Genomic DNA, 27,113 nt, shown 5'->3' with positions numbered 1-27,113 from the left:
GCCTTCTACTCCTCCTGGGTGTATTTGCTTCTTTTTGTTCTAGAGCTTTTAGGTGTGCTGTCAAGCTGCTGACATATGCTCTTTCCTGTTTCTTTCTGCAGGCACTCAGCGCTATGAGTTTTCCTCTTAGCACAGCTTTCATTGTGTCCCATAAGTTGGGTATGTTGTACCTTCATTTTCATTAAATTCTAAAAAGTTTTTAATTTCTTTCTTTATTTCTTCCTTGACCAGGTTATCATTGAGTAGAGCATTGTTCAATTTCCACGTATATGTGGGCATTCTTCCCTTATTGTTATTGAAGACCAGTTTTAGGCCGTGGTGGTCTGATAGCACGCATGGGATTATTTCTCTTTCTGTACCTGTTGAAGCCCATTTTTTGACCAATTATATGGTCAATTTTGGAGAAAGTACCATGAGGAGCTGAGAAGAAGGTATATCCTTTTGCTTTAGGATAGAATGTTCTATAAATATCTGTTAAGTCCATTTGGCTCATGACTTCTCTTAGTTTGTCTATGTCTCTCTTTAATTTCTGTTTCCATGATCTGTCCATTGATGAGAGTGGGGTGTTGAAATCTCCTACTATTATTGTGTGAGGTGCAATGTGTGTTTTAAGCTTTATTAAGGTTTCTTTTATGTATGTAGGTGCCATTGTATTTGGGACATAGATATTTAGGATTGAGAGTCCATCTTGGTGGATTTTTCCATTGATGAATATGAAGTGTCCTTCCTTATCTTTTTTGAAGAATTTTAGTTGAAAATTGATTTTATTTGATATTAGAATGGCTACTCCAGCTTGCTTCTTCCGACCATTTGCTTGGAATGTTGTTTTCTAGCCTTTCATTCTGAGGTAGTGTCTGTCTTTGTCTCTGAGGTGTGTTTCCTGTAGGCAGCAGAATGCAGGGTCCTCGTTGCCTATCCAGTTTGTTAATCTATGTCTTTTTATTGGGGAGTTGAGGCCACTGATGTTGAGAGATAAGGAATAGTGATTATTGCTTCCTGTTATATTCATATTTGGATATGAGGTTATGTTTTTGTGCTTTTCTTCTCTTTGTTTTGTTGCCAACACCATTAGTTTCTTTCTTCTTCTTGGGTATAGCTTGCCTCCTTATGTTGGGCTTTACCATTTATTATCCTTCGTAGTGCTGGATTTGTAGAAATATATTGTGTAAATTTGGTTTTGTCATGCAATATCTTGGTTTCTCCATCTGTGTTAATTGAGAGTTCTGCAGGATACAGTAACCTGGGCTGGCATTTGTGTTCTCTTAGGGTCTGTATGACTTCTGTGCAAGATCTTCTGGCTTTCATAGTTTCTGGCGAAAAGTCTGGTGTGATTCTGATAAGTCTGCCTTTATATGTTACTTGACCTTTTTCCCTTACTGCTTTTAATATTCTTTCTTTATTTTGTGCGTTTGGTGTTTTGACTATATGTGACGGGAGGTGTTTCTTTTCTGGTCCAATCTACTTAGAGTTCTGTAGGCTTCTTGTATGCCTATGGGTATCTCTTTTTTTAGGTAAGGGAAGTTTTCTTCTATGATTTTGTTGAAGATATTTACTGGTCCTTTGAGCTGGGAGTTTTCACTCTCTTCTATCCCTATTATCCTTAGGTTTGATCTTCTCATTGTGTCCTAGATTTCCTGTATGTTTTGGACCAGTAGCTTTTTCTGCTTTACATTATCTTTGACTGTTGAGTCTATGATTTCTATGGAATCTTCTGCTCCTGAGATTCTCTCTTCCATCTCTTGTATTCTGTTGGTGAAGCTCGTATCTACAGCTCCTTGTCTCTTCTTTTGGTTTTCTATATCCAGGGTTGTTTCCAGGTGTTCTTTCTTGATGGCTTGTATTTCCATTTTTAATTCCTTCAACTGTTTGATTGTGTTTTCCTGGAATTCTTTCAGGGATTTTTGTGACTCCTCTCTATGGGCTTCTACCTGTTTATTTATGTTTTCCTGGAATTCTTTCAGGGATTTTTGCGATTTCTCTCTGTAGGCTTCTACTTGTTCTCTAAGGGAGTTCTTCACATCTTTCTTGAAGTCCTCCAGCATCATGATCAAATATGATTTTGAAACTAGATCTTGCTTTTCTGGTGTGTTTCGATACTCCGTGTTTGCTTTGATGGGAGAATTGGTCTCCAATGATGCCATGTAGTCTTGGTTTCTGTTGCTTGGGTTCCTGCGCTTGCCTCTCGCCATCAGATTATCTCTAGTGTTACTTTGTTCTGCTATTTCTGACAGTGGCTAGACTGTCCTATAAGCCTGTGTGTCAGGAGTGCTGTAGACCTGTTTTCCTGTTTTCTTTCAGCCAGTTATGGGGACAGAGTGTTCTGCTTTCGGGCGTGTAGTTTTTCCTGTCTACAGGTCTTCACCTGTTCCTGTGGGCCTGTGTCTTGAGTTCACCAGGCAGGTCGCTTGCAGCAGAAAAGTTGGTCTTACCTGTGGTCTGAGGCTCAAGTTTGCTCGTGAGGTCCTGCCAACGAGCTCTCCGTGGCGGCAGCAACCAGGAAGATCTGTGCTGCCCTTTCCAGGAGCTTCTGTGCACCAGGGTTCCAGATGGCGTTTGGTGTTTTCCTCTGGCGTCAGAGATGTGTGCAGAGTGCAGCCTCTTCTGGTTTCCCAGGAGTGTCTCCCTCTCTGAAGGTTTAGCTCCTCCTTCCCATCTTTATTATTTTGCTTTTCAGCGTTTCTTTTACTTTCCTTATGTTTTTATGTTTTGTTTCTGATAGAGATATCATTATATTAATTTATGTACTTCTACATTATCCACTTTGTTCACATAACTTTTTCATAGTTATTAGAGGTAACATATTTCTTGGTTGTACTGATTTGTCTTTCACTTGATTTATGTTGGGGAATGTTTAATAAATTTCAACTTTTCATAAAACTATGATCATACATGTCTCAAATACTTCTACTAAAATCTTTATCACTAACTTCTACTTCATCACATGGCTTCTTTTGTCTAACTTCTTGAGATGTGAAATCAGATTATTGAGAATTCTCCTCCTTTCTTGTCATTGACATTATTGCTATGAAGTTTATCTTACAGTTGCTTTTGGTATATTTATTTTATGCAAATCATTTTAGATACACTTATTTTTAATATTTTATCTTCAAATGCTATGCCAGAATTAAAATTGACTTACCCATTACCAAAAGTACTAGAGTACTCTGAAGCTGATTATATATTCACCTTTACAACTTTCTATTTTCATTTTTTTCTGTTTGTTCATATTTTCATACATTTTAATACCTTGAACTCATTCATCATAACCAAATAAATATCCCTACATGATAAGTTAATTAGTGATGAGCTTAAGATTAATTTTAGTTGACATCTTTATTTCATCTTCATGCATTAGGTTTCCTGTGCGCAGAGTGGTTATGTAGCAGCTGCTCTTCTTTCAACACTTGGAGGCTTCTTCCTAAAGTCCTAAGTTAGGGTGGTAATTCATGGAGAGCTATATGCATTCTTTTCTCTGATTCCAAAGATCTTTCAGATTTTCCCTTCTGACATCTCAACGGCAATATGCCCTCTAATGCATATTCTTGCAGCTCCATTAGCTAAATAATCTGAAAGCATTATAACAGAGAAGCCCAAATTTCATGTACTTCTTTATATACTGCTACAGCACTACAGTATTTTTGCACCCTGAGATGTTGACTTACCTAAAATTATCTGTCTGTTCCAGTGAACAGACCACTGAAATAGTTAATGAGTATGGTGGCTTATACAAGCTATGTATGGTGGTAGCAAATAGCTGTGCACCACCAACTGGTGTAGACTTTGGAGTATTTTAGAAACTCAATGAATATACTATTATTTAACATATTGGGATGGCAATACTGCTCATTGGCTGCCAAGCCTGATAATCTAAGTTTGATTTCAGAATACTCATTGTGGGAAGAAAGAACTGAATCCCACAACTTTTCAGATAAACACCAAGCCATCCGTATTGATTTCTGACCTAAACACACCCACACTGCCATGTGCACACACACACATATACTCTCACACACAAATAAAATCAATTATTGGAAAAGTGACAGATACGGTGCTAGGGAAATATCAAAGTGTGTAAAGAGCTTTTTCCAGGAAGCAAAAGGTCACTAATGCAGGTTGCAAGTACCCAGTTAAGATCTGGGAACAAAACTAAGCATCAATCACACTGTGGTAGAGAGGAGGGAGAGAAAAGACAAAAAGATCCCTGGAACTTATTGGTCAAGTCAATGAGTTACATGCTCTATGAAAGGCCCTGTTTCAAATAATAATAATGTGCAGGCTACTAAGGAAGACACACAATATTGACCTTTGGACTCTACATATGTTCACATATGTGTGTACCTACATACACATATGCATGTATACACATGCACAACACACATGCAAACCAACAAAAAATACATGCAAATATCCCAACAAGAATCTATGCTTCTAATTTTTTTTTTGGATTGGGACTTTGCCAAGATTTACAATTTTTTGTGTGACACAACTCATATTGTGGTGACACATTTTTCCCTCTCCTGAAGGGAGGCTAAAGATAAGAGTCAGCATGACTCTTTTGAATGCACAAAATTAATGTATAAGTTTAGCTGAATTCATAAAGAAAGATTTTGTTGACTTTGTTCTATGAATTTATATATATCCTTTAAATTATGACGTGCATCCTGAAATTTGAATTTGCTTTTACTGCCTCTGTCTTTCTTTCTCATTTATTCTTTAATTTCTAACTAATATGAAAGATAAAACAAAATACCAGGTTGTCTCCAGCCTGCAGTGGAGAACAGCTGGATCCTGACTTCCTGTGGATGCTTCATGTCATGTGATTCAAAGACTTCTTGCGGTCTAGATTGAGTGATGTTAGGGCTGTTTATTCTCTATCTGAGCCGACAGTTGAAAGCTAACCTTTCCTCAGAGAAAACCGGCATCCCCTAAACAGAGCTAAAACCCTTAATAGTGAATTATATTACAATAAAATAAGGACCCATTCTGGTCTTCGAATTTTAACAAGAGAAATAAAATGAAAGAAAAGTGTCATAAGATATATATTATGGTATTTGTTACCATGGTACGAGGTAAACTACATGTTATTGCAAAACAAAATCCAATTTACTGCCCGGCACCTTCAATTCTGACTTGACAAGTGCTCACTTCCTTACTACTCCAGCTTTCTCATTATTATTTTCCAGTAGGAATTGTAATTCCTCCACGAAGCAAATCAATCTTTCCATTTAATCCACAGAAAAATGTTGGTGTGCGTTTGTTTTTACTAGGTTCAAATTCATAAAAAGCCATTTCTATCATTAACGAGTTCCTTGGCAGTTGTAGATGTATTATTCAGCTTTTGAATGTCTGACTGCATCTTCGTTTGTATGAAAAGCAACTGTGTCTACCACAACCATTTTGTATCTTACAGTTTATTTATCCAAATACAATGTATTTCCAACAATTTTGTCGTGTTAAATAACTAATAATCTTTCAAATAATTTAGTACTATATAGTAAAATTTTTCTGGAGCTGTTAGATAGTTCTGTTCATTTCCCTTGTGTGTATGTGTGTGTGTGTGTGTGTGTGTCTGTGTGTCTGTGTGTCTGTGTGTCTGTGTGTGTGTTTTGTGTGTGTGTAGTTTTGTTTACTTGTTTTGAATTTTTTTCTTTTGCTTTTATGAAGAGATTTTCCTTTATAAATCATAACAATGTTCTTGAATTTCCTGCATAGCTCAGGCTGGCCTCCAGTATTCACCCATCTTCCCTGAGCTTGCCAAACCCTTGAATTACCTAGTGTCTTGTCATGTTGGTGTATATATCTTGAATAGACACTTAAAAGCAACAGGGGGTCCTTTATAACATATTAAAGCTAGTTCTGTTTCTATTTGGACTTCTAAAGCATTATTGCAAAATGAATGCACATGTTAGAAACTAAATATCAAAGTTTTAAAATTGCTGTGGAACATTATTCTATGAGACCTGTTCATTTTTTCTCACTCTTTCCCAAATTCCAGAAAGTGGGCAATAAGAGCACAAGATGACACAGACAATGATATGTTCCAGCATATAGAAACTGGAGGTGAAATGAAAGCATGTAAAATGTTCCAACAGTATTTTAGAGAACAGAATTCCCACATCGGCTTTAAAAGAGGAATATGCGGGTTTGGGGATTTAGCTCAGTGGTAGAGCGCTTGCCTAGCAAGTGCAAGGCCCTGGGTTCGGTCCCCAGCTCTGAAAAAAAGAAAAAAAAAGAGGAATATGTTGGATTTGACAAGCTAGATTAGATAAATAACAAATTTTAAAAAAATACAGATATCAAAATTGAAGACAATGAGACTCTCCAGCAGAGGTCTGAGAGAGAGGGGGGGGGAAGAGAGAGAGAGAGAGAGAGAGAGAGAGAGAGAGAGAGAGAGAGAGAGAGAGAGAAGACACACAAATAAAGTGAAAATTCAAGCAAATAATTGTTTCTAGTCTTAGTATGTCAAAGAGAATGCATGGAATGTCTACACACAAAGAGTCTATCTGAAGTTTAAACGTAATGAGCATCTAATCATTGTGTATGGAAAGTTCATGTATATGTTACTAGAAGTTGAAAGTATCTGTTGGGACAGGTTTAATTTTTAGATCCTGTTCCCATAAGCGAGGTGCAGTTTTTCAAAAATTGAGTCTTACTCTCCAGAGAAACTGACCCAGAGACTAGATGAGGAATCCATGATCAAGTTCAGAGTTCAGTCAACCCTAAAACTGAAAAATTTGAAAGGAGAAAGAAACCCTGTTAGATACATTCATTTCTCCATTCGGTGTTTTTGGTTTCACCAGGTAGAACTACCTCTTCCACCATTTCACCAAGCTAGAGAGTGCGGCCTGTTTGCAGGATCAGACCCCTAAAAGCATGTATGCTAGTGTTTGGAATGATCAAACAAAAGACCCAACTGTCTTCCATTGCAATCACTCCAGCAAAACCTAAGAGGCTGACAAATTCAACCTCTTATAGAAGTGTCCTTGGATTTTAAAATACCTTCTTTTGAAGAAAGACAGCCCAAAATTTACCTGGTTGATCATTTTTAGAATCATCAAATACTTGAGTCTTTCACCATTCTTTCATTACATTTTTTTATTTATTAACTTAAGGTGGGATGTGTGTGTATGCCACAGCAGTCTCTTGAAAGCCAGAGCACAAACTTCTGGGAGTTGGTTCTCTCCTTTCATTGGATGCATCCCAGAAATTGAATTCAGGTCATGAGGTTTGTCAGCAAGAGCCTTCACCCTGAGCCACCTGGCTGGTCCCATGCCTTGTAAAATTTTAGACACTGGAGAAACAACAGGAAACAGACAAACAAAAAATCCAAAATATATTTGACAAAATTTAGGAACATGAGAGAAAGAAATTGAGCGAAGATAAATTTTTGTTTGTCTTTGGGGAAAAAAAAGGAGAAAAAAAGATAATAAAACTTGTCTCGGGAAGAGCTATGATTCCTAAAATTATCAGAAATGTAAGAAGATATTTAGTTCTGAGTAGAGAAGTTATTCCAGGTCAGCCATTGATATGATGCCAAGGAGCAAATCTTTAGCAATATTACATAGATATAAAATTCCAGAACTAAAGAATATGAATACTCATATTAAAAGTTGGATAAATGTTATATATAAAATATGTAGATATACTTAGGCACGCAAACATGTGCTCACACACATTCATACACAGAGTTAGCAGAATATCAGTAAGCTAAAGATTATCTCAAACACTTCCAAATTTGAGGGCAAAATATATATAACTTGCCACAAATAGCACATTAAGGTTGAAGAGAAGGTAGGCTTTCTAAAAACTAACAGAAAATAGTTTGCAACAGAGGTATCTAATTGTAGCAAACTACCACACAGGTGTAATGGCAATGAATTACAATTTATTTTCAGTTTGAATAACTTTAATGCTTTATCACACATGCATTTTGGGGAAAGAAATTGAAGCAATTTAGCTCTCCCATAGTTAAACTCAGTAAGTAACAAATGTAGGACAAAATAAGAAGTAATATTATAAAATTGCTATGAGATATCAAGCTGACGTGGCTTCTTTCAGAGTATATATTATTTACCATTGGATTTGCTGTTGGTTTGCACTTTAGAGCACTCTGCCTTTTAAAACTATGTACAAGTAAAATAAAAATTATCCCCAAATCTGTGAGCTGTATTACTCAACAACCCCCTTGACAGACTAAAGAACCAACCGAACACAAAACGGAGATGTTGAATCCGAGTCAACTTGTATAATTGACTTTTGCACCTTCTATTAAGTATTTGTAGAACTGTGACTTTAATAACTTAGGAAAAATAGTGCCAACAAAGCAAATCAAGAGGAGCTCAAACTGTATAGAATCTTTAAAACCAAAACCTTAATAAAAATTATACATTCCTAAAGGGCTATGCATTGCTCCAGTTCTCAGACTCACGCCTTCTAAATTTAGTAGCATGAACACTACAAAGTGACACTTGCGACTTAACACCTTTCCAGATAAAAGTTCTTTGGTTCCAAACATTACACTCCTTGGTGATAAAATCATGTCAGTTAATCGCAGGTTTAATGATTGAACCTGTGACTGGATGAGGTGACTTTCAGTGCAATGTCAGAAAGGTAATTAATAATGGGTCCTACCAAGGAAATTGAGCAGGAAATTGCTGAGCCAATTTTAAAAGAAGAGCAAGACAGAAGTAATGGCAAAAACCGAAGACGGTTTTATGCTCCCTAGTTACCCTCAGAGTAGTAATTACATGGACAGGCATATCTATCTAAAGTGGTCTCCCACTGACAAGAGCAGCAGATGGCTTCTTTATCTCTTCAAACCCCAGCTCTCAACTATCCATGCGACAAGGGGCAATGTTAAGAACAAGCATATTTATCTGCACTAGTGTGGGTCTGATTAAAACAGGCGATAGTAGAGATTCTTGGGTGAAGCTTAGCTGAGTTTCTTATCCTGTCTCAGCTTAGCTTCCCATAACCCATGTGTCTTGTGAATGATGTCATGCTATTGAGTGTCCCTTAGAGATGGGGAAACAAGAAGCACAGTGGTATTCCTACACTGAGTGTACATGTAAGGCAGGGCAAAATCTCACCATACTGAAAAAAAAGTTAGCTGCTAGGTGATTATACTTAAACTGGGAAATACAGGGAAATAGTAAGATTCAGTTAGAAATGTTTTTTTTTAAAAAGCAACAAAAAGATACTGTGGTTCTGTTCAACAGTTAAACAGGACGAGTGGAGATCCTTTTTAATAGAAAATTATAAAATTATTGCCATTTGGCAAAAAAAATAAAATATCCTCCTGAGTCAATATTTTCCTGAAATCGAGCACATGCTCGGGGCTTCGTTTGGTTTGTGAACTGGACTTTAAGTCAGGAGTTGTTTTCTCTGTCAGCCATTCATAGAAGTCACAGCAGATTTCCCAACTCTGGCTGTTACATTCTTTCATTCCCTCTTCTGTGGTATGCCCTGAGCAGCATCTGTGACATAGATATGTCCACTTGGGCTGGGATACCCATTATCTGTTTATCTCTACATGGTGTCTACATGAAGTTTTTTAAAAGAAAATTATTATTTTGTCAAGGAAAGTATTCTGGATAAGCTGGTGTTGGTCCGAGCTAGTGTTTACGATAGTTTATGTTAACAAGTAATTCTGAACTTCCAGACTTGGCCCACTCATGAACCCTGTATACCAGCCTAATCTGTTCAATTCACTGGTTCCTTACTTGCTCTTGATATTGCCAACCTCCAGGTCCCACATCCTGTGCCCGGGGAGCTAGCCCAGTACAGACATCTAAGCATTGATCCAGCCTGGTAACATTGTTAGAGTAGTATCTTCCTACACCATTCTCTACCCTTAGATTCTATACAGTCTGTACCCAGGCCTATCTAGTCTGGTAAGAGGCCAAGATCCTGGCCCATCCACACCACTCTTGCACTCCCAGCCTACACATATTTAGACATCTGATCCCTTCACTTCCTTTCCTGTTTACCACTGAATTGGAATCTCTCTCTTTCCAACAATCTAAAATGAACACTTGGAAACTGATGGGTTGACCTCTCAATTCTTCATGCTTGATGGGAACCCAACCAAGTTTAGAGGAAAGCTAAACCAGAACCAAACTTTCCCTCAACAGATGCAGTGTATAATCTCAGAGCAGACACACCACCAATGATACAAATCCACACTGCCAGGTCTCATCAAAAACAAAAACAAAAACCAAAAAATTAACCACAAACAACATGAAAGGTCAAGACAGTGTATTTCAACCAAAATCCAAAAGTCACATAAATATGTTCTTCAAGGAAAATTATCTAGATGAAGCACAGAAACAAGAACTTATTTTTTTAATTAACTTGAGTATTTCTTATATACATTTCGAGTGTTATTCCCTTTCCCGGTTTCCGGGCCAACATCTCCCTAATCGCTCCCCCTCCCCTTACTTATGGGTGTTCCCCTCCCCATCCTCCCCCCATTGCCACCCTCCCCCCAACAATCTAGTTCACTGGGGGTTCAGTCATAGCAGGACCCAGGGCTTCCCCTTCAACTGGTGATCTTACTAGGATATTCATTGCTACCTATGAGGTCAGAGTCCAGGGTCAGTCCATGTATAGTCTTTAGGTAGTGGCTTAGACCCTGGAAGCTCTGGTTGCTTGGCATTGTTGTACATATGGGGTCTCCAGTCCCTTCAAGCTCTTCCAGTTCTTTCTCTGATTCTTTCCACGGGGGTCCTATTCTCAGTTCAGTGGTTCGCTGCTGGCATTCGCCTCTGTATTTGCTGTATTCTGGCTGTGTCTCTCAGGAGAGATCTACATCCGGCTCCTGTCGGCCTGCACTTCTTTGCTTCATCCATCTTGTCTAATTGGATGGCTGTATATGTATGGGTCACATGTGGGGCAGGCTCTGAATGGGTGTTCCTTCTGTGTCTGTTTTAATCTTTGCCTCTCTATTCCCTGCCAAGGGTATTCTTGTTCCCCTTTTAAAGAAAGAGTGAAGCCTTCATATTTTGATCATCCGTATCGAGTTTCATTTGTTCTGGGCATCTAGGGTAATTCAAGCATTTGGGCTAATAGCCACTTATCAATGAGTACATACCATGTGTGTTTTTCTGTGATTGGGTTACCTCACTCAGGATGATATTTTCCAGTTCCAACCATTTGCCTACGAATTCCATAAAGTCATTGTTTTTGATAGCTGAGTAATATTCCATTGTGCAGATGTACCACATTTTCTGTATCCATTTTCTGTTGAAGGGCATCTGGGCTCTTTCCAGCTTCTGGCTATTATAAATAAGGCTGCAATGAACATAGTGGAGCACGTGTCTTTTTTATATGTTGGGGCATCTTGTGGGTATATGCCCAAGAGAGGTATAGCTGGCCTCCGGAAGTTCAATGCCCAATTTTCTGAGGAACCTCCAGACTGATTTCCAGAATGGCTGTACCAGTCTGCAATCCCACCAACAATGGAGGAGTGTTCCTCTTTCTCCACATCCTCGACAGTATCTGCTGTCACCTGAGTTTTTGAACTTAGCCATTCTCACTGGTGTGAGGTGAAAACTCAGGGTTGTTTTGATTTGCATTTCCCTTATGACTAAAGATGTTGAACATTTCTTTAGGTGTTTCTCAGCCATTCGGCATTCCTCGGCTGTGAATTCTTTGTTTAGCTCTGAACCCCATTTTTTAATAGGATTATTTGTCTCCCTGCGGTCTAACTTCTTGAGTTCTTTGTATATTTTGGATATAAGGCCTCTATCTGTTGTAGGATTGGTAAAGATCTTTTCCCAATCTGTTGGTTGCCATTTTGTCCTAACCACAGTGTCCTTTGCCTTACAGAAGCTTTGCAGTTTTATGATATTCCATTTGTCGATTCTTGATCTTATAGCATAAGCCATTGGTGTTTTGTTCAGGAAATATTTTCCAGTGCCCATGTGTTCCAGATGCTTCCCTAGTTATTCTTCTATTAGTTTGAGTGTGTCTGGTAGAGGTCCTTGATCCACTTGGACTTAAGCTTTGTACAGGGTGATAAGCATGGATCGATCTGCATTCTTCTACATGTTGACCTCCAGTTGGACTAGCACCATTTGCTGAAAATGCTGTCTTTTTTCCATTTGATGGTTTTGGCTCCTTTGTCAAAAATCAAGTGCCCATAGGTGTGTGGGTTCATTTCTGGGTCTTCAATTCTGTTCCATTGGTCTATCTCTCTGTCTCTGTACCAATACCATGCAGTTTTTATCACTATTGCTCTGTAATACTGCTTGAGCTCAGGGATAGTGATTCCCCCTGAAGTCCTTTTATTGTTGAGGATAGTTTTAGCTATCCTGGGTTTTTTGTTATTCCAGATGAATTTGCAAATTGTTCTGTCTAGCTCTTGAAGAATTGGATTGGTATTTTGATGGGGATTGCATTGAATCTGTAGATTGCTTTTGGTAAAATGGCCATTTTTACTATATTAATCCTGCCAATCCATGAGCATGGGAGATCTTTCCGTCTTCTGAGGTCTTCTTCAACTTCTTTCTTCAGAGTCTTGAAGTTCTTTTTGTACAAATCTTTTACTTGCTTGGTTAAAGTCACACCAAGGTAGTTATATTATTTGGGTCTATTATGAAGGGTGTCATTTCCCTAATTTCTTTCTCGGTTTGTTTCTCTTTTGTGTAGAGGATGGCTACTGATTTATTTGAGTTAATTTTATACCCAGCCACTTTGCTGAAGTTGTTTATCAGCTTTAGTAGTTCTCTGGTGGAACTTTTGGGATCACTTAAATATACTATCATATCGTCTGCAAATAGTGATATTCTGAATTCTTTTCCGATCTGTATCACCTTGACCTCCTTTTGTTGTCTGTTTGCTCTGGCTAGAACTTCAAGAACTATATTGAATAAGTAGGGAGAGAGTGGGCAGCCTTGTCTAGTCCCGGATATTAGTGGGATTGTTTCAAGTTTCTCTCCATTTAGTTTAATGTTAGCAACTGGTTTGCTGTATATGGCTTTTACTATGTTATGTATGGGCCTTGAATTCCAATTCTTTCCAGGACTTTTATCATGAAGGGGTGTTGAATTTTGTCAAATGCTTTCTCAGCATCTAATGAAATGATCATGTGGTTTTGTTCTTTCAGTTTGTTTATATAATGGATCATGTTGATGGTTTTCCGTATATTAAACCATCCCTGCATGCCTGGGATGAAGCCTACTTGATCATGGTGGATGATTGTTTTTTTTTATATATATATATTTTTTTTTATTAACTTGAGTATTTCTTATATACATTTCAAGTGTTATTCCCTTTCCCCCTCCCCCTCCCCTTCGTTATGGGTGATCCCCTCCCAACCCTCCCCCCATTGCCACCCTCCCCCCACCAGTCTAGTTCACTGGGGGTTCAGTCTTAGGAGGACCCAGGGCTTCCCCTTCCACTGGTGCTCTTACTAGGATATGCATTGCTACCTATGAGGTCAGAGTCCAGGGTCAGTCCATGTATAGTCTTTGGGTAGGGGCTTAGTCCCTGGAAGCTCTGGTTGCTTGGCATTGTTGTACATATGGAGTCTCGAGCCCCTTCAAGCTCTTCCAGTTTTTTCTCTGATTCCTTCAACGGGGGTCCTATTCTCAGTTCAGTGGTTTGCTGCTGGCATTCGCCTCTGTATTTGCTGTATTCTGGCTGTGTCTCTCAGGAGCAATCTACATCCGGCTCCTGTCGGTCTGCACTTCTTTGCTTCATCCATCTTGTCTAATTGGGTGGCTATATATGTATGGGCCACATGTGGGGCAGACTCTGAATGGGTGTTACTTCAGTCTCTGTTTTAATCTTTGCCTCTCTCTTCCCTGCCAAGGGTATTCTTGTTCCCCTTTTAAAGAAGGAGTGAAGCATTCACATTTTGTTCATCCGTCTTGAGTTTCATTTGCTCTAGGCATCTAGGGTAATTCAAGCATTTGGGCTAATAGCCACTTATCAATGAGTGCATACCATGTATGTCTTTCTGTGATTGGGTTAGCTCACTCAGGATGATGTTTTCCAGTTCCAACCATTTGCCTACGAATTTCATAAAGTCGTTGTTTTTGATAGCTGAGTAATATTCCATTGTGTAGATGTACCACATTTTCTGTATCCATTCCTCTGTTGAGGGGCATCTGGGTTCTTTCCAGCTTCTGGCTATTATAAATAAGGCTGCAATGAACATAGTGGAGCACGTGTCTTTTTTATATGTTGGGGCATCTTTTGGGTATATGCCCAAGAGAGGTATAGCTGGATCCTCAGGCAGTTCAATGTCCAATTTTCTGAGGATTCTCCAGACTGATTTCCAGAATGGTTGTACCAGTTTGCAATCCCACCAATAATGGAGGAGTGTTCCTCTTCCTCCACATCCTCGCCAGCATCTGTTGTCCCCTGAGTTTTTGATCTTAGCCATTCTCACTGGTGTGAGGTGAAATCTCAGGGTTGTTTTGATTTGCATTTCCCTTATGACTAAAGATGTTGAACATTTCTTTAGGTGTTTCTCAGCCATTCGGCATTCCTCAGCTGTGAATACTTTGTTTAGCTCTGAACCCCATTTTTTAATGGGGTTATTTGTTTCCCTGCAGTCTAACTTCTTGAGTTCTTTGTATATTTTGGATATAAGGCCTCTATCTGTTGTAGGATTGGTAAAGATCTTTTCCCAATCTGTTGGTTGCTGTTTTGTTCTAACCACCGTGTCCTTTGCCTTACAGAAGCTTTGTAGTTTTATGAGATCCCATTTGTCGATTCTTGATCTTAGAGCGTAAGCCATTGGTGTTTTGTTTAGGAAATTTTTTCCAGTGCCCATGTGTTCCAGATGCTTCCCTAGTTTTTCTTCTATTAGTTTGAGTGTGTCTGGTTTGATGTGGAGGTTCTTGATCCACTTGGACTTAAGCTTTGTACAGGGTGATAAGCATGGATCGATCTGCATTCTTCTACATGTTGACCTCCAGTTGAACCAGCACCATTTGCTGAAAATGCTATCTTTTTTCCATTGGATGGTTTCGGCTCCTTTGTCAAAAATCAAGTGCCCATAGGTGTGTGGGTTCATTTCTGGGTCTTCAATTCTATTCCATTGGTCTATCTGTCTGTCTCTGTACCAATACCATGCAGTTTTTATCACAATTGCTCTGTAATACTGCTTGAGTTCAGGGATAGTGATTCCCCCTGAAGTCCTTTTATTGTTGAGGATAGCTTTAGCTATCCTGGGTTTTTTGTTATTCCAGATGAATTTGCAAATTGTTCTGTCTAACTCTTTGAAGAATTGGATTGGTATTTTGATGGGGATTGCATTGAATCTGTAGATTGCTTTTGGTAAAATGGCCATTTTTCTATATTAATCCTGCCAATCCATGAGCATGGGAGATCTTTCCATCTTCTGAGGTCTTCTTCAATTTCCTTCTTCAGTGTCTTGTAGTTCTTATTGTACAGATCTTTTACTTGCTTTGTTAAATTCACACCGAGGTACTTTATATTATTTGGGTCTATTATGAAGGGTGTCGTTTCCCTAATTTCTTTCTCGACTTGTTTCTCTTTTGTGTAGAGGAAGGCTACTGATTTATTTGAGTTAATTTTATACCCAGCCACTTTGCTGAAGTTGTTTATCAGCTTTAGTAGTTCTCTGGTGGAACTTTTGGGATCACTTAAATACACTATCATATCATTTGCAAACAGTGATATTTTGACTTCTTCTTTTCCGATCTGTATCCCCTTGACCTCCTTTTGTTGTCTGTTTGCTCTGGCTAGAACTTCAAGAACTATATTGAATAAGTAGGGAGAGAGTGGGCAGCCTTGTCTAGTCCCTGATTTTAGTGGGATTGCTTCGAGTTTCTCACCATTTAGTTTAATGTTAGCAACTGGTTTGCTGTATATGGCTTTTACTATGTTTAGGTATGGGCCTTGAATTCCTGTTCTCTCCAGGACTTTTATCATGAAGGGATGTTGAATTTTGTCAAATGCTTTCTCAGCATCTAATGAAATGATCATGTGGTTTTGTTCTTTCAGTTTGTTTATATAATGGATCACGTTGATGGTTTTCCGTATATTAAACCATCCCTGCATGCCTGGGATGAAGCCTACTTGGTCATAGTGGATGATTGTTTTGATGTGCTCTTGGATTCGGTTTGCCAGAATTTTATTGAGTATTTTTGCGTCGATATTCATAAGGGAAATTTGTCTGAAGTTCTCTTCCTTTGTTGGGTCTTTGTGTGGTTTATGTATAAGAGTAATTGTGGCTTCATAGAAGGAATTCCGTAGCACACCATCTGTTTCAATTTTGTGGAATAGTTTGGAGAATATTGGTATGAGGTCTTCTATGAAGGTCTGATAGAATTCTGCACTAAACCCGTCTGGACCTGGGCTCTTTTTGGCTGGGAGACCTTTAATGACTGCTTCTCTTTCCTTAGGAGTTATGGGGTTGTTTAACTGGTTTATCTCTTCCTGATTTAACTTCGGTACCTGGTATCTGTCTAGGAAATTGTGCATTTCCTGGAGATTTTCAAGTTTTGTTGAATATAGGCTTTTATCTATCTGATGATTTTTTTAATTTCCTCTGAATCTGTAGTTATGTCTCCCTTTTCATTTCTGATTTTCTTAATTTGGACACACTCTCTGTGTCCTCTCGTTAGTATAGCTAAGGGTTTACCTATCTTGTTGATTTTCTCAAAGAACCAACTTTTGGTTCTGTTGATTCTTTCTATGGTCCTTTTTGTTTCTACTTAGTTGATTTCAGCTCTGAGTTTGATTATTTCCTGCCTTCTACTCCTCCTGGGTGTATTTGCTTCTTTTTGTTCTTGAGCTTTTAGGTGTGCTGTCAAGCTGCTGACATATGCCCTTTCCTGTTTCTTTCTGCAGGCTCTCAGTGCTATGAGTTTTCCTCTTAGCACAGCTTTCATTGTGTCCCATAAGTTTGGGTATGTTGTACCTTCATTTTCATTAAATTCTAAAAAGTCTTTAATTTCGTTCTTTATTTCCTCCTTGACTAGGTTATCATTGAGTAGAGCATTGTTCAATTTCCACGTATATGTGGGCATTCTGCCCTTATTGTTATTGAAGACCAGTTTTAGGCCATGGTGGTCCGATAGCACGCATGGGATTATTTCTATCTTTCTGTACCTGTTGAGGCCCGTTTTTTGACCAATTATATGGTCAATTTTGGAGAAAGTACCATGAGGAGCTGAGAAGAAGGTATATCCTTTTGCTTTAGGATAGAATGTTCTATAAATATCTGTTAAGTCCATTTGGCTCATGACTTCTCTTAGTTTGTCTACGTCTCTGTTTTTTCTGTTTCCATGATCTGCATTGATGAGAGTGGGGTGTTCAAATCTCCTACTATTATTGTGTGAGGTCAATGTGTGTTTTAAGCTTTAGTAAGGTTTCTTTTAGGAATGTAGGTGCCCTTGTATTCGGGGCATAGATATTTAGGATTGAGAGTCCATCTTGGTGGATTTTTCCTTTGATGAATATGAAGTGTCCTTCCTTATCTTTTTTGAAGAATTTTAGTTGAAAATTGATTTTATTTGATATTAGAATGGCTACTCCAGCTTGCTTCTTCCGACCATTTAGTTGGAAAGTTGTTTTCCAGCCTTTCACTCTGAGGTAGTGTCTGTCTTTGTCTCTGAGGTGTGTTTCCTTTAGGCAGTAGAATGCAGGGTCCTCGTTGTGTATCCAGTTAATCTATGTCTTTTTATTGGGGAGTTGAGGCCATTGATGTTGAGAGATATTAAGGAATAGTGATTATTGCTTCCTGTTATATTCATATTTGGATATGAGGTTATGTTTGTGTGCTTTTCTTTTCTTTGTTTTGTTGCCAACACCATTACTTTCTTGCTTCTTCTAGGGTATAGCTTGCCTCCTTATGTTGGGCTTTACCATTTATTATCCTTTGTATTGCTGGATTTGTAGAAATATATTGTGTAAATTTGTTTTTGTCATGCAATATCTTGGTTTCTCCATCTATGTTAATTGAGAGTTTTGCAGGATACAGTAACCTGGGCTGGCATTTGTGTTCTCTTAGGGTCTGTATGACATCAGTCCAGGATCTTCTGGCTTTCATAGTTTCTAGTGAAAAGTCTGGTGTGATTCTGATAGGTCTGCCTTTATATGTTACTTTACCTTTTCCCTTACTGCTTTTAATATTCTTTCTTTATTTTGTGCGTTTGGTGTTTTGACTATATGTGACGGGAGGTGTTTCTTTTCTGATCCAATCTACTTGGAGTTCTGTAGGCTTCTTGTATGCCTATGGGTATCTCTTTTTTTAGGTAAGGGAAGTTTTCTTCTATGATTTTGTTGAAAATATTTACTGGTCCTTTGAGCTGGGAGTTTTCACTCTCTTCTATACCTATTATCCTTAGGTTTGATCTTCTCATTGTGTCCTGGATTTCCTGTATGTTTTGGACCAGTAGCTTTTTCTGCTTTACATTATCTTTGACTGTTGAGTCTATGATTTCTATGGAATCTTCTGCTCCTGAGATTCTCTCTTCCATCTCTTGTATTCTGTTGGTGAAGCTCTTATCTACAGCTCCTTGTCTCTTCTTTTGATTTTCTATATCCAGGGTTGTTTCCATGTGTTCTTTCTTGATTGCTTGTATTTCCATTTTTAATTCCTTCAACTGTTTGATTGTGTTTTCCTGGAATTCTTTCAGGGATTTTTGTGACTCCTCTCTGTAGTCTTCTACTTGTTCTCCAAGGGAGTTCTTCACATCTTTCTTGAAGTCCTCCAGCATCATGATCAAATATGATTTTTGAAACTAGATCTTGCTTTTCTGGTGTGTTTGGATACTCCATGTTTGCTTTGGTGGGAGAATTGGTCTCCGATGATGCCATGTAGTCTTGGTTTCTGTTGCTTGGGTTCCTGCGCTTGCCTCTCGCCATCAGATTATCTCTAGTGTTACTTTGTTCTGCTATTTCTGACAGTGGCTAGACTGTCCTATAAGCCTGTGTGTCAGGAGTGCCGTAGACCTGTTTTCCTGTTTTCTTTCAGCCAGTTATGGGGACAGAGTGTTCTGCTTTCGGGCGTGTAGTTTTTCCTGTCTACAGGTCTTCACCTGTTCCTGTGGGCCTGTGTCTTGAGTTCACCAGGCAGGTCGCTTGCAGCAGAAAAGTTGGTCTTACCTGTGGTTCTGAGGCTCAAGTTTGCTCGTGGGGTGCTACCTACGAGCTCTCCGTGGCGGCAGCAACCAGGAAGATCTGTGCTGCCTTTTCCAGGAGCTTCTGTGCACCAGGGTTCCAGATGGCGTTTGGTGTTTTCCTCTGGCGTCAGAGATGTGTGCAGAGTGCAGTCTCTTCTGGTTTCCCAGGAGTGTCTGCCTCTCTGAAGGTTTAGCTCTCCCTCACACGGGATTTGGGTGCAGAGAACTGTTTATTCGGTAGATCCCTTCAGGTTCTGGGGGTGTCTCAGACGCAGAGGACCTGCTGCTCCTGGGCCCTCCTCTACGGGAACCCAGAGGCCTTATACAGTTTCCTCTTGGGCCAGGGATGTGAGCAGGGGTGGGCTGTGTTGGTGGTCTCTTCTGCTCTGCAGTCTCAGGAGTGCCCACCTGACCAGGCGGTGAGGTCTCTCTCCCACGGGGTTGGGAACAGAGAGCTGCTGCGGGCAGGGATCCGCAGGTTTGGGACTCATGCTAACCACTGGAAGTGCCCGGTCCTAGAGGAATTTTGCCTCTGTGTGTCCTGAGTTCACCAGGCAGGTCGCTTGCAGCAGAAAAGTTGGTCTTACATGTGGTCCCGAGGCTCAAGTTTTCTCTTGGGGTGCTTCCTCCAGAAACAAGAACTTAAAAGAATGAATAACTTTCATGAAAAACATCCAAGGAATTTAATGACGTCCCAAACAAGCACCTTAGCAATCTTGATGAGAATGTCAATAAACAGCTGAATGGTGCCCACCCCTCAAAAAACCACACAATCACGTATCATGTAGACTGGGCTGAAATACAAATAATATTTCATTGAAACAACAAGCAGTTCATACTGACTACCTTAAAATAGATCACATAATATGATGTAAAACAGATATTAGCAAGTTAAGAGAAACTAGAATAATTACTTTATCCTATTTAGACACAATACTTTACAATTTAAAATTGATAGCATATGAGTCTCTCATGATTCCACAATCCCATAGAAATTAAATAACACATTATTAAATAATGAATGCAAAAATCAAGATAGGCATTTTAAAAATCTGGAATTAAATGAAGGTGAAAGTACAGTAATGAAATCTTTGGGACAGATTCAAAAGTCTTGAAATACACCATTATAGTTTTAAGTGTTTATATTAAGAAAATCAAAAGATCTCAGACAAATAGCTTGAAGATAAAATTCAAAATATCTAGAAAACCTAGAACAAGGCAAGCGTAGGTCCAGTAGTCCCAGTACCACTCCTGAGCATATACCCAAAAGATGCCCCAACATATAAAAAAGACACGTGCTCTACTATGTTCATTGCAGCCTTATTTATAATAGCCAGAAGCTGGAAAGAACCCAGATGTCTTTCAACAGAGGAATGGATACAGAACATGCAGTACATCATCTACACAATGGAATACTACTCAGCTATTAAATACAATACTTCATGAAATTCATGGATGGAACTAGAAAATACCATCCCAGATGCTAGGAAATCAAGAGGCTCCCAGGACCCAACACAAATGAGATTAGCTAAAATACCCAACAAAGGGGGAGTACTGATTTATAGAGACCACATCAAGAGGTTAGACAAGGCCCCTGGTTGGGGGATGGGGCTGCCCACTCATCTCCAAATTTTTAACCCAGAATTGCTCCTGTCTAAAGGAAATATGGGGACAAAATGCAGAGCAGAGACTGAAGGAAAGGCCATCCAGAGACTATCCCACCTTGGGATCCATCCCATATACAGACACCAAACCCAGACACTATTGTTGATGCCAAAAAGTACTTCCTCAAAGGAGCCTGATATAGCTGTCTCCTGAGAGGCTCTGTCAGAGCCTGACAAACACAGATGTGGATGCTTGCAGCCAAATATTGGACTGAGCAAGGGGACCCCAATGAAGGAGTTAGGTAAAGAACTGAAGGAACTGATGGGGTTTGTAACCCCACAGGAAGGACAACAATATCAACCAACCAGACATCCCAGAGTTCCCAGGGACTAAACCACCAACCAAACAATACACATTGTGGGACCTATGGCTCCAGTGCATATGTAGCAGAGGATGGCATTGTCTGGCATCAATAGGAGGACAGGCTCTTGGTCCTGTGAAGGCTCGATGCCCCAGTGTAGGGAAATGCCAGGGTGGTGAGGTGAGAGTAGATTGGTGGGTAGGGGAGCACCCTTATAGTAGCAGGAGGAGGGGATATAGGATAGGGGATTTATGGAGGGGAAACCAGCTAAAGGAATAACATTTGAGATGTAAATAAATAAAATATTTAGTAGAAAAGAGAATAAGTCAAAGACATACACTCCATTAAGTTAGAAAAACTAAAACAAATGAATAGAAATTTATATTCAACCAAACCACCTAAAGTAAGTCAAGAATAGGAACCAAAACGGATCAATAATAAGAGACTGAAATTACTAAAATTTTACTTGATTGAAATTACCCTAGACTTAGAGGGATCCACAGCAGAATTCTATCAGACATTCAAGGACAATTTACAACTGATACTTCTATTCAAAAAATAGAAACTGAAGGAGAATTTCCAAGTTGTTTCTATGAAGATATAATAGTTATAATATTTAAACAAGGTAAAGACAGAGAAGAGGGTGGAGAAAGAAGAGAAGAAGGGGGAGGCGATAAAAGGAAATGAGAAAGGAAAGATGAAGGAGAGGGTGACAATGAATATTATCACTATTATCACTAACTGAAGAAAAAAATAAAAAACAAAAGAAAATCCTGAACAAAATACTGGGAGACTGCATACAGTCATAGCAGCAAGATCATTCACCAGGATCAACAGGCTATATCTAAAGATTCAGCAATGATTCAACATATGTATATGAATAAATGTAACAAATTCTATAATTTGACTTAAAGTTAAAAAGCACACAATCATCTTAACAGATGCAGAAAAGCCTTTCTCAAAAGAAGAGATACCGTGTCTAAAACATAATCCCCCGAAAAGCATCTGCTATCCTTAGAAATTGACAAATGCAAATTAAAACTTCTGGAGCTTTCATCTCAGCCTGGTCGAAGTAGTGTGAATTCTTGGGCTTCACTGTAGATTCCCTAAAACAGAACTTTAATGAACAGGGCAAAAGTAGAATTAAATAAACATAATAGTTAGGAAATTTCTCATTTGTTTGGGCAAACTCTCAGTCATTCAGTTTATACTTTCATCCACTTAGAAAGATCAGTACAAAAGCAGTCATGTGTGTCCAGTGTCAGGATGGTCCATATATTCCTTTATAAGTAGGAGTTTTCCATGAAGATAATGAAGGTTAAATTACCTGATCCATTAGAACTAGGTGCCTCTTCGTCACCTCATGTCTCCCTTTATGATTCTGAAAGTGTATAACCCTGTTGTCCCAAAAAAATTTATATATTATGTCATGACCCTTTCTTGTGAAAACTAGACATCAGTTAAAGTAGAAAATCCCAGAACCATGTTTACAACTTCAGCTTCCTAAGTGCGTGATACATTGGGTCAAGTGTGGTAATTCATCCCTTGAACCCCAGCAACTGGGATATAGAAGCAGGTGGATCTCTGTGAGTTTGAGGCCAGGGAGTTCCAAGTCCGCCATGAAACTCTCAGTAAAATAAACAAAAACCACCTTTTATGAAACAGTTTTAAAAAATTGGCATTTATGAATTTGAAATTACTAACAATTTATATTAAGTTATATGAATATTTTGTAAAAGAAAAGTTGCTATTTGAAAGACAAATCAATTTTCTGTACAAATATTTACAGTTATTTCTACATAATGTCTGTTGATTGATTAATATTATTTCTAATGTTATATAAATTCACAAAAATAATTTTTCAAAATACTACGGAGTCATTCAGTATGATATAATTGTAATATAAAGTATAAAAATAGAATAGCCTCAGAAACAGAAGCCTTGATAAATATTAAACATTTAATGTATACAGCAACTTTAAAATATTTATTCAGTCCTTCAATACATGTATTCAGATTATTAAAGTGCGTGGTGTCTTATATCTTATTCAATAATATATTGAAACATTTTTAAATAGATGAAATCTTATGCTGATTTATTATATCACTTCATCAATCCAGATATCAGTTCCTTGCTTTAATGTTTGTTGGAATCTTGAGACAAACACTCTCAAGTCCTCATTAGAAATGGCACACATAATTATTGGCAGGTGATTGATGATGCAGTTTCCTGGCATGAAAGACCCATTTAAAGTAGACTAAACATTCTATAAAGACAATAGTAAGTGGCTTTGGAGCCCTGGTGTGTGTCACAGTAACTGCAGGGCATGCTGACTTGACATTTAATGAATGCTTGATGACGGATGAACATGTGAAGGGATTCAGATTTCTGTTTCCGTCCGACGGCTAAGGTGACTTCCTCTCTGTGTATTTGAATAAAGACGCATTCAATTTGACTGACTGGGTTGATTCAATAGAATTTCAAACACTAGAATACAATAACCTGTCCAATTTATCAGTAGCCCACTATTCACAACACAGAATGATTTCTGTGAGGCCGTGAACTAATAGCTCCTCTGGCATAGGCTTTCAGATTCTAAAATAATCTGTTTACAAGCATCAGACTGACATCCAATTTCAGTTTCTATGGAAGCACATTAGAGAAAATGGGTGTTTCATGAAGAATTGTTTTCCTAGATGTGTTTTACCCTATGATATTTACATTGCTGTCTGTGCTCGTTATGGGTTCTATTGATTAGAAAGCATGAGGGAGATCATAATGGTGGTATATTTGTCCATAGGACCATAGCAAACCTGAGACAGTCTGGAAAACATCAGTGTGTCTTAATGGGCAAAAAAAGAATTACAAACATAAATAAAAATAACGTAAAAACAAAATTAACTTTTCTAATCTCCAATTAGTTGGATTTGCTCCCCACCAAAAAAAAAAAAATGGTCATAGTATGAACCTTTCCTAATAAATTATGTAAATCAAACTTAAAGAAAACTATGCATTTATGGTTGGTTAAAAGTAAAGGCAAGGGCTGGAGAGATGGCTCAGTGCTTAAGAGCCCTGACTGCTCTTCCAGAGGTCCTGAGTTCAATTCCCAGCAACCACATGGTGGCTCACAACCATCTGTAAAGAGATCCAATGTGCTATTCTGGTGTATCTGAAGACAGCTACAGTGGACTTATATATAATAAATGAATACAAAAAAAAAGTAAAGGCAAAAGGTTAACCATGCTCTTGCAAACTCCATGAATGTAAATTTATAAGTCTGAACATAATCTCTAAATCCTTGATGTGATTTGTGCAGAAAGTCAACTAAATTAGAGTGGGAAAATAATAAGATCATTAAAATTTTCATAAATGGTACTATATATCTGGCCTAAAATTCATGGCTGACATCATAGGCCCCCGTGGAAAACTGAATACAGTTAGCAAACTGGCATCACATTAAGCTGCTCTTTAAATGTTTATGTTTGTACCTAGAGGCATAAGCTACTCCTAGCTTTAATCAAAGAAGCTACACTTTGTAGTATACAGCGTTGAATGCAGACACTCATAACAACTGAGAATAAGTAGGTGACTCAACAGTCTATTACAGTCTATATATAAATAATAAAAAAAGCAATTTTTTATTTTAATTTTAGTATCTCTTTTTATTTTTCTATTTATGAATTTACTTATTTATTCACTTTACATCCTAATTGCAGCCCGCTCACCACCCAGTACCCCCCATACACACACATTCTACCTTCCCTCCTCTCCTCCTCTGAGAAGCCGGAGGGCCCCTTGAGCATGAACTGATGTCAGTCTCTGCAGGACTAGGTATATTCTCTCTCACACTGAGGACAGGCAAATCAGCTTACTTAGGGGAACAGGATCCACAGGCAGGAAACAGAGGCAGAGGGAGCACTCAGGCCAGTTGTTGGGAGATACACATGAAGACCAAGTAGTACTTCTGCTACATATGCACAGGGGGTCAAGGTTCAACCCATGCATGTTCTTTGGTTAATGGTTCAGTCTCTTGGAGCCCTCAAGAATCCAGGTTAATTGACTTTATTGTAGAGTCTCTATTCCCTCCAGTTCTTCAATCCTTCCTCTCCAACAAACTCCCTACCAAACTATCCACGAAAGCTTGGAACCAAAATGTGCCCTGCCTACAAATACAGCAAGGACAAAAATGGAGCAGAGACTGAGGAATAGCCACCCAATGACGGGCTTGCAGACAGGAGCCTGCCTAACTGTTCTCTGAGAGGCTCCACCCAGCAGCTGACTGAAACGCATGCAAAGATCCACAGCCAAACATTCGAGGAGCTCAAGTAGGCGTGTGGAAAATGTTTTTTTAACAAAAGCTCAATTGTTCAATTTTACCAATGGAGACCCTGGATCCGGATGCTGGGATGAAAGCCTTCTATTTCAGAGAGGTAGAGAAAGCACCCAGCTGACCTACCCAGCAGACATCCCAGATACAATGGCACTTTCTGGAAAAAAACAAAAACCTAAAACCAAACAAACAAACAAAAACTCTTACAAGCCCTTCTACTTCCTGTGCACCACTCTATCCTTCCTCCTGACTCCTCTTACTCTCTATGTTTTTTTTCTTTTTTCAGTAACTACTTAATTTATTTTACATCCCAGCCATAGCCCCCTCCTCCCAGTACTCCCTCATACAGCCCCTCCTCCATCCCTCTTCCCCTTCTCTGAGAAGCGGGAGATGCCCCAGGGTATCAACCCATCCTAGCACATCAAGACACTGCAAGACAAGGCACATCCTCTCCCACTGAGGCTAAACAGGCAGCCTAGTTAGGGCAACAGGATCTACAGGCAGGCAACAGGTTGAGGAATAGCCCCACTCCAATTGTTGGGAGACCTACATAAAGACCAAGCTGTACACATGCTATATATGTGCAGAATTTTTCTTAATGATCTTTGTTCACTTCCTGTCAATTAGTTGCTCACTCTGCCTCTTGAATTATGGTTGATTTCTTCAGTCTGTTTATAATAGTCAAGCAGAAAGCTCTTGGATTAGAAGTGTGTACTAAGTCTGAGTCACACCATGACTAAAAACAGGTTCACAGTGTGACTAAATATTCTTCAATAGTAATATTTTCAAAGCCTCGCCTTTGCCTGTTTGCTGTATTGTACCTCTTCCTCTAAACCTTTCACAGTTCAGGTTTTATTTTGTGGTGTTTGATCCATGCAGAGTTAACTTTTATGCAGGGTGAGATAAGGTTGTAATTGTATTCTTTGATGTATAGGTCTTTAGCATGCTAGGCTATTGGAAAGATGCAGTCACTTCTTCACTGTGTCACAACTCATGTTCTATGGTTGCATGGAGTTACATGTGGTTCTGCTATTCTATTCCATTCATCTACACATCTGTTTGCTGGGGATTTTGTTGATTTTTTTCTCAGCACAAAGCTTTTTTAATACTATGGATCTGTAGTATAGCTTGAAATCAAGAATTTCACTTCCACCATTGCTCCTTTTGCTGAACATTGTTTAACTATCCATATTTTTAAATTTTTTGAAGAATTTTCCATGTGAGTACTCTATTCGCATACTGCCATCCCACATTCTTACTCTTCTTACTCTTCCAATGACTCGCCACTTTCTCAACCTCATGACTTCTCCATTTATATGTGTGTGTGTGTGTGTGTGTGTGTGTGTGTGTGTGTGTGTGTGTGTTTAGGAATGATCCCTTGGAATTGAATAAATTATCAAGGAGCTCCTCTCTGGAGCTGACTGACTCTCCTCCTTTTAGCAGGTATAAATTGCCTATAACACTTCCTCTAAGGGTGGGTGGGTCCTTGTAAGAATCCCCGCATCTATGTTGACTATCAACAGTTGTCACTGTGTGGGTCTTGTTTAGGCAACCATGATGTTTTGACGAAGGAAGAAATAAGCCTCAAGTGTCGTCTTATTGGGGAACCTTAATCCTGTTCTTTAGATCTGAGTATATAGCCTAGGAAATTTGCAGAAGCCAAGAAGATAAATAGCATCATGTATAGTGGGGAAGATGGGCAGAAACCATA

This window comes from Rattus norvegicus, chromosome 8, assembly GCF_021556685.1.
Source record: "Rattus norvegicus strain SHRSP/BbbUtx chromosome 8, alternate assembly SHRSP_T2T, whole genome shotgun sequence".
NCBI lineage: Eukaryota > Metazoa > Chordata > Mammalia > Rodentia > Muridae > Rattus > Rattus norvegicus.
This window is presented reverse-complemented; position numbering follows the sequence as displayed.